Here is a 9,078-nt window from a genome sequence, read left to right on the forward strand (position 1 = left end):
TCCTATTGATGCAGCCCAGAATTGCATTGGCTTTTTTAGCTGCCGCGTCACACTGTTGGCTCATGTCAAGTTTGTGGTCAACCAAGACTCCTAGATCCTTTTCACATGTACTGCTCTCAAGCCAGGTGTCACCCATCTTGTATTTGTGCCTCTCATTCTTTTTGCCCAAGTGCAATACTTTACATTTCTCCCTATTAAAATTCATCTTGTTTGTTGTGGCCCAGTTCTCTAATCTGTCAAGGTTGTTTTGAAGTGTGATCCTGTCCCCTGGGGTGTTAGCCACCCCTCCCAGTTTGGTGTCATCTGCAAATTTGATCAGGATGCCCTTGTAAATAAAATCATGTAAATAAAACGATTGGAAACAAAACACGAAGCTAGGTCTGTGGTCCTTGTACATGGGGGAAAGCCAATATGGTGTTCTCTTGATGTTGGCTGGATTACCAACTCCTATCAGCCCTAACCATTGGCCTTGAAAGTCAGGGTTGGTGGGTCTTGGAGTCCACAACTTGAGGAGGAAATCACATTGGCTACTCCTGCTGTACACACTTAACTTGGGAGTAAGCCCCATTGAGTGTTTGCATCAGAGCAGGTGCAGGTAGGAATGCCCTGTTAAGTACAGCAGACTAAAACGAGCCATGGGAAGAACTCATGAGAAACTTTCTTCAGCAGCAGTCCCCAAGTCTGCCACAGATGTGATCCTCTCAAAAGCAAGTTACGTTCATCTTGATGGAAATTATTCAGAGAATCAGAGAACTGTGGTGTCGGAAGAGACACCAAGGGTCACCTAGTACCAGCCCTTTGCAATGCAGGAATCGCAAGTAAAGAATCCCTCATCGATTTTTTTAAAAAAATATTTAATCATTTTTTCAATAATAACAACCACAAAAAACACATGCAACAAAAACCGCAATAACACTAATAATTCAATTTAACATTTCATATTTGAGTACTGATATACCTATGACTACACCTTTTTAACAATATTTCCCCACCTCTCATCCCCCTACTTTCCAACACCGTCTGCCTTATCACTTAAAGATTGCTTCCAGATTTCTTCATATTTATCCATTCTTAATTTGCGTTGACATTCAATTCGTTTATATGTGGCTAGTCTGCCCATATTGTCAATCCATGTGCTCCATGGAATCTTTTTGCGGCTCTTCCAATTCATCAGAACAAGTTTTTTTGCACAGTACATCCATTTTTTTGAACCCCTCATCAATGGCCATCCAACCTCTGTTTAAAATCTTCCAAAGAAGGAGTGTCCGTCACCTTCCAAGGTTGTCCGTTCTGCTGTCAAACAGCTCTTCCCGACAGAAAGCCCTGCCTAATATTTACTCTGAATCTCCTTCTTTGTAATTTGAATCCCATCGGTTTGGGTGCTAACCTCTGAAGCTGCAGAAAGGTGAGTAGAGGATCGCAGCCCTGCTGTGGCTGTGCATGCTAACACACATCTCCATGGGTGAAAACGGTTGCAAAAGGCTCTTGCTGTTTATCGGAAAACGTCTTTCAGGCCGAAGCCTCGACCAAAGCTGCTTCCTGGAAGGCGGATTTAATTAACATGGAAAGATTTTTATCCTGCACTTAACTGCTCTGCAAAGGAGCCTTAATTTATTAAAGTTAGGGCCCAGGTGACATGTTTTTTTAATCTTCAACACCTCCCTTTCCATGGAGGCGAGGATGGCAGCTATAACAAAGGCGGCATTTTTTCATCTCTGCCAAGCTAAGCAGTTGGCTCCTTACCTCTCTTGCCCTGACCTAGCCACTGTGATGCACGCGACGGTCACCTCCAGACTTGATTATTGTAACTCACTCTACGTGGGGCTGCCCTTGAGACTGACCCAGAAACTCCAACGGGTGCAGAATGCTGTGGCGAGACTCCTTACGGGGTCCTCGCCGTGGGATCACATTGACCCAGTGCTATACCAGCTGCACTGGCTCCCGGTGGAGTACAGGATCAGGTTGCTGGTTTTAACCTTTAAAGCCCTATACGGCCTAGGACCCTCATACCTACGGGACTGCCTCTCCTGGTATGTCCCACAGAGGAGCTTACGTTCTTCAAATAAAAACATTTTGGAGGTCCCGAGCCACAGAGAGGTTAGGCTGGCCTCAACCAGAGCCAGGGCTTTTTTGGCTGTGGCCCCGATCTGGTGGAACGCTCTGCCGCAAGAGACTAGGGCCCTGCGGGACTTGACATCTTTCCGCAGGGCCTGCAAGACAGAGCTGTTCCACCAAGCCTTTGGCCAAGGCACAGTCTGATCCCCTCCTTTGGCGATCATCGTAGAACTCTGGCCCAGTGGTTGCCATTTGATTTTAAATTGATTTTAGAATACTGATTTTAGAATGCTGTGTTACTTTTATTGCTGTTAGCCGCTCTGAGCCCAGCTTCGGCTGGGGAGGGTGGGATATAAATAAAATATTATTATTATTATTATTATTATTATTATTATTAACACAGGAAGGAATTTTTTTTGTGGGATCCTTTTTTATGCCAAGTTACGTATGCCAACTTTTACTCATGCCATGATCTACAAAAATAAACCAGAGAAAAAGTTTTTGATTTGGTTTAACCCCCAGTTACACCAATGGTGAGAGCACACTGGATGCAAAGTTAGCAGGAGTGTGTACACAGCCCAAATGTACGTACACAGTGTGTACACAGCCGAAATTGAAAAGACTGGGCAAGTCAACTTAAAGCAGTGGTGGCCGAACTTGAACCTCCAGCTGCTTTGGGACTACAACTCCCATCATCCCTAGCTCACAGGACCAGTGGTCAGGGATTATGGGAATTGTAGTCCCAAAACAGCTGGAAGCCCAAGTTTGGCCATCACTGGCTTAAAGGTTTCAGCTGAGCGCTTGCTTGTCCCTGGGTCAGTGGTTCCTCCCTTGGGTTGTAGTCAAAAATCAAGAATTCACTGGATGGTGCGATCCTGTTAGAATCGCATGGCTGGCAGATGAATAGCGTAAGAGTTGAGAGCTGCACTTCCAGGTCGTCTTTAAAAAGCCTGAATCGAGCGGCGGTGTGTGAAATGTTGGCCGAGTGCTGTGCAGCTGGAGGGATATTTCCCCTCAAGACTTTGCGAAAGCAAATCACTCCTGTATTTTGGAATGGGAATGGAAAATCTTAGCAGCGCCCAGAGAGGGATCTAGAAGCTGCACGATGAGTAAGGCAAAGTGGGACAAGCTCTGCGCCAGCTTCAGTAAAGCATAAAGTTACTGCTCACCGCAGCCAAGCTGTGGGCTTGCCCTTACTGTAACTGGCTTTATGGGGAGGGCTGCAGCTCAGCGGTGCATCATCTGCTTTGCACGCAGAAGGTCTCGGGTTCAATTCCTGGCAGCTCCCAAGAGGGATGTCCCCTGGAAAGCTGCTGTGTAGATTGTACTGAGCTACATGGATGGCCTCAGGATAAGCCAGGGCATGAGAACCAGCTTCTTGGGGCACCTCTGCATTGGCAGGCTTCAGCTTCACAGCCTAGGACCCTCGTACCTACGGGACTGCCTCTCCCGGTATGCCCCACGGAGAGCCTCAAGGTCCATAAATAGCAACACCCTAGTGGTCCTAGGCCCTAAGGAAGTTAGATTAGCTTCAACCAGAGCCAGGGCCTTTTCAACACTGGCTCCAGCCTGGTGGAACGCTGTGCCTCATGAGACCAGGGCCCTGCAGGATCTGATTTCTTTCCCCAGGGCCTATAAGACAGAGTTGTTCCTCCTGGCCTTTGGCTTGGAGCTAATTTGATTCCCTCCCCCTCTTTCTTTTTCTTTTTCCTTTCTCTTGTGATGAGGCTGCATTTTAATGTTTCAATATTTTTATGTATTTTAATCTTGTTTTTAAGTTGTATTCATTCAACTTGTTTTTATTATTGCTTGTTAGCTGCCTTGGCTGGGGAGGGCGGGGTATAAATAAAAATTATTATTATTATTATTCAGTTGACAAGTTCACTTGCCAAGCTCAAGCACCAATCCAGCACCTGCACAGCCTCACTCAGACAACAGAGAGAACTAGCCCCCCAAAAGCACCATCAGTGTGCAGGGGGGGGGGGAGGTAACAGCAGACTTGCGGGGAGGAGGGAAGCCAAGTTTTGCAGAAGTACATGTGTGTTTTTTCTTTCGGGTGGGGTCGTGGTGGAGGTGATCCAAAGCAGCCCAATGAAGACACAGCCGAGTGGAAGTAGAGTGCTGACCGTGGAAGGTGGAAGTCTGGTGTGTGTGTGTGTGTGTGTGTGTGTGTGTGTGTAGAATTGAACGGAATGGAACATCCTGAAAGAGGGTATGGCTCACGGGCTGACCAGATGCGTTCCACACTGCAACATTTTGTTAAACTTGCCACTTCTTGTTCTGCATTTGGATTATGTATCTGGGATTCCTGAGGATTCAATGGGGGGGGGGGGTAGGGAATATGGCTTTCCATGCCTCTCTACTTCCCCTGGACCTCTGCCCATGCCACACCCCTCACTAGCCCTGCTTCACACGCCCATAGAATTTCATAGAATTGTAGAGTTGAAAGGGACCCAAGGGTCATCAACCCCCTGTAATGTCTGGCTGGAATGTGTCCCCGAACACGGATCGTGCTTCTTGATTGTTGGGATGGAGGACCAAGAGGGCTCTGTAAGTGTCCGTGGAGAAACTAGCCTACTGTACAAAGGTAAAATTTGCTTCTGTCGACCTTCTCATTTTTCCTTCTGGCCCCCTCCCATGACTGGAAGGTTGCAAATGTGGCTCTCTAGCTGAAAGAAGATTGTCCACTTCTGGCTTAATGCAATAAGGCACACACACACATCCCCAGGTATCAGAAGTCACTGATTTAGTTTATCTCTCTTGTCGCAAAAAGAGAAACGTCTGTGGCCTTCGCTCTCGGCTCTCATGTGCCTTGCTGTGTTTCACCCTCTGGAGGGCAGCATTGGTCTGGATTTCGAATGAGCCGCTCTACACATCTCCACAATGGCTCATCCAAGGATAGGATTAATATTTGCCCGACAAGATGAAGTGGGGATGCTTTTAAACATCTGGCCCAGAGGTCTGGAAATCTGCAAGGAGCCAGGAGGTGTCTGTGCTGCCCAGGGAGAGAGAAAAAGAGAGTTGTTGGAAATAATTGTAACCCAGACAAATGCTCCTGCTTGCCCAGTTTAGTTTTTCCACTATGACTCTGTTACCTTGAATATGGAAAAGGGTGTATTCCCCACACCCACCCTGACTGAGTGGTTCTGAGGGGCTGGTTGGGGTGCCCACTTGCAAAATGGCAATTTCAGGCCTACTTTGGCTTCAATAACTATGAATTAGCTTCATAACATGGTTCTTTCCAGATACTGTTGAACTTCCAATGCCAGTCAGTTCCATCAGGGATTAATATATAGGCGTCCACATACATTTGGAGGGCACCATGTTGGCTAACCTGGGACTAAGTGGTCTACAAGATGTCTCAAATTCCATGGTTCTGATCTGTATCTGTTACTTAACCGCATACCCACCCACAATTCATCAATGAAAATAGGGATATCCTATTTGATGACAATAATCATAACAGATAATAGATAATAATGTTATTATTTACACCCCACTCATCTGATTGGGTTGCCCGAGCCACTCTGTGGCTTCCAACATATATAAAAATATAATAAAACATTAAACATTTAGAAATACAAGGCTGCCTTCAGATGCCTTCTAAAAGTTGTATAGTTACTTATTTCCTTGACTCGGGGGGTTGCGTAACTCCACACCCTCCAACATTCCTTCGATGAAAATAGGGACATCCAAAGGAAAAGTGGGATATTCCAGGATCAAATCAGAAACTGGGATGGCTTCTGTCAGTCCAGAACTGTCCCTGGAAAATAGGGACACTTTGGAGGGTCTGTAACTGTAATTAGGACTCTCTTACATTAGAGAACTTTTAGGTGATGGCTTGCCTTTTCATGCTTGATTGATGGCATTCAAATAAAACTGCACATTGCTGAATCCTCCACAGAAGCACCTTTTTGAGATGCTGAAGGAATGTAAGGTAATTTCAAAACTCTGCACTTCTATAGACGTCTACTCAGAAGTGAGCCCCGCTGAGGTTAGTTGAGCTTACTTCCTGCAGAGCTGCTGCCAGTCCGTGCAGATAGTACTGAGCTAGATGGTTCAGTGATCTGACTCAGTATAAGGCAGCTTCCTATGTTCCAAGATTTGAGGCGAACTGCTAACTAAGGGCTGGGCCTATGTCTTCCCAGGTATTGTTGGACCACAACACCCACCATCCGTAACCATTGGCAGGAGTTTATGGGCACTGGAGACCAACAACTGGAGGACCACAGATTCATAGCTGTCAACTTTTCCCTTGTGAGGAATCCTATTCGGAATAAGGGAATTTCCCTTAAAAAACGGGAAACATTGACAGCTATGCACAGATTCCTCACCCCTGTGTTAATCCATCACCTTTCAGTGAAGATGTGAGGGGTTTAATCTGGACCATCCTGTGTGGCAGCCACATGTTTTCCTACTTTTGTATTTTAAAGGTTTTGTATTCTAAAAAGAGAGAGAAAGATGCTAGCCTGCCACTCATTAGAAGTCCATTTGTTGATACAGCAACACACAGAAGTAGGCTTGACAAAAAGAACACACTTTAAGCCCCAAGTATTAAAATTTCCTTCAGTAAATGGAAGTTGTCCCCTGCAATTAATCACCTAGAGGTTTAATTGATTCATCTACTTAAAACTGTCTATGAGATGTTGTGTAATTAAAATTGCTTATTGACTAGAGATGAGCTTAAGTGTGTGCATGTGTGTGCGCACATGTCTATCTCACAGTGATGAAAAAAGCCTTTCTCTGTGTCATTGCTTCTTATGAACTGCCTTATATCAAGCCATGCACTTGGTCCATCTAACCCAGGCCACATTCACTCCACCCATTTAAAACACTATGATGCCACCTTAAACAGCCATGGCTTCCCCCAAAGAATTCTGGGAACTGTACATTGTAAAGTTGTGAGGAAACCGTTATTCCCCCTCACATAACTACAATTCCCAGAGTGGTTTAGCAATCCCTCTTCCCAGGAAACACGGGGAACTGTAGCTCTGTGAGGGGAATCGGTGCCTCTCAGCAACTCCCAGCACCCTTAACAAACTACACTTGCCAGGAACCTTCCCAGCCGCAGCTGCCTTAAGCAGCATCATAGTTCTTTAAACGAATTGTGTGAATGTGGCCCCAGACTGGTAGCAACTCTTCAGGGCCTCAGACAGGGTAGTCTTTCACATCATCTGTAATTCACCATTCTTTTTGACTGCAATAACAAGGACTGAACCGGGAACCTTCTGTATGAAAAGCACACACTCTACTCAGCTATGTCACCTCCCCTTAAAATTTCCTGTCATGGAACCCAAGGCGGATGAGATCCAGCTCCATTCTTGACAGGGTTATTGATATAATGCCCTCCATGGACCCCTTCCTGCTGCTGTACCATCCTCAAGTGGTGTTGCAACAATGAGCCACCATTTTATATTTCCCATAGTGCCCCAGGTACCCTAGTATTAAAGAACCATTAAAAAACCCCTTAATGCCCCAGAGTGGTGCTGTGGTGCATTGTGGGAAATTTAAAATGTCAGTGCATAGTTGGTGCCTGTTGACCAAGAAGCCTAGGCAATCTTTCAAGGGTGCCAGGTACCCTATGAATCCCTGGCCAGGTCTTTCACGGAGTGTGAAGCTTTTGAGACCACGTTCTACTCCTTGCTTGACACCAACCACATTTAGGCTGCTCCGTTCTTTTTATCCTAAGGATTTGGAAAGGCACTCTCTCTCCCTGTTGCGGTGCTAAGCCACTTGGAGCTTTGTAGGTCTGTAGCCAGAGTGCTGCTTTTCACCCATATTCACCTTTGAAAAGTTGGATGGTAACAGAATCATAGTGGAATACAGCTGGTGGAATGCTGCATCCCCACCCCCTCTGCTGCATGCTATTTTAAGGTTTTGGAAGGAAATAAATAATATACACTATGGGCAAAAAAACCCCGAAGTCACAAGAAGCCTTTGGCGCAGTGACAGCTCTATCCATCAGTGTCTTGCACTGCTTCTGATGTCATTTTATTTTCAAAAGCAATGATTCCCCACAATGCACTCCAGCTGGGGGCAGTTCGAATGAAAAAGTCCAGGGCTTCGTTATGTATTTGTTTGCCTAGGGAAATGTAGGCACGTGTACAGCAAGCCCCATTTCTTTTCCTTCACCCCTTTCCTGTCCTCTCTTCATCCCCTCCGGCTGCCACCATTGTCAAGTAAAATAAGGCAGCTCTGACAGCTGGGTTGTTTTTTTTCCTACGGGAAGGAGCCAGCGGATCATGCGGCAATGCCCAGCCACTTCCTTCGTTGCATCAAAAACCACACTGGCTCCTGGCTTTTCCTGTCAGAAAATGCTTGTGATTTTAGGATATGTCATCTTTCCCTGGAATCAGGAGAGGTTTTTTTCTTCTTCTTCTCTTTAATATTGATTTAGCCCCTGGTTTGAATTATACTGCCTTTTATATACGCAGATGCACTTGCCACATCACTCTCGCAGCTTGTGAGGAGAGAGGAAAACTTGCTCGGAGCTCTTTGACTCAGGAGGCTGGAAAATAATAATAATAAAAGTGTTCCTGTTCTTTTCCCGTTTGCTACAACCTTATCTGCCCCTCGTGGCAATACAAGGGTGTTCCTGGCAGTCTAAAGCCCTGGCTGCATCTGTTGGCTGAGGGTTTGCTACAGCATATTGACTTCTTCAGTTCATTGCTAACCTTTAGGTTCATTTGGATTTAGCTTCTACCCATTGTTTTCAGTTCTTTCCCACCAGTTGGAGGATCTCTAAGCTATTTCCACTGAAGTTCCTGGACTTTGGGGTTATAAAGGCAGTGATCTGGCTGGCCAGACTGTGAGCAAGTCAAGATACCAATTAAATGTCCCAGGTCCAATCCCCAGGTAGGGCTGGGAAAGCCTCCTGGTGTCTAAAATCCTGGAGAGCTCTTGGTGGTCAGTGTTGACAACACCGAGTGAGATTGAGCAATGGGTCTGACTCAGTATAAGGCAGCCTGTGTTCCTGTCTCCTTAATTGTAGTCCATCACATCCCTCAGGAACAGCAAACAGGA

This window comes from Podarcis cretensis (assembly GCF_951804945.1).
Source record: "Podarcis cretensis genome assembly, chromosome: 14".
Classification (NCBI taxonomy): domain Eukaryota; kingdom Metazoa; phylum Chordata; class Lepidosauria; order Squamata; family Lacertidae; genus Podarcis; species Podarcis cretensis.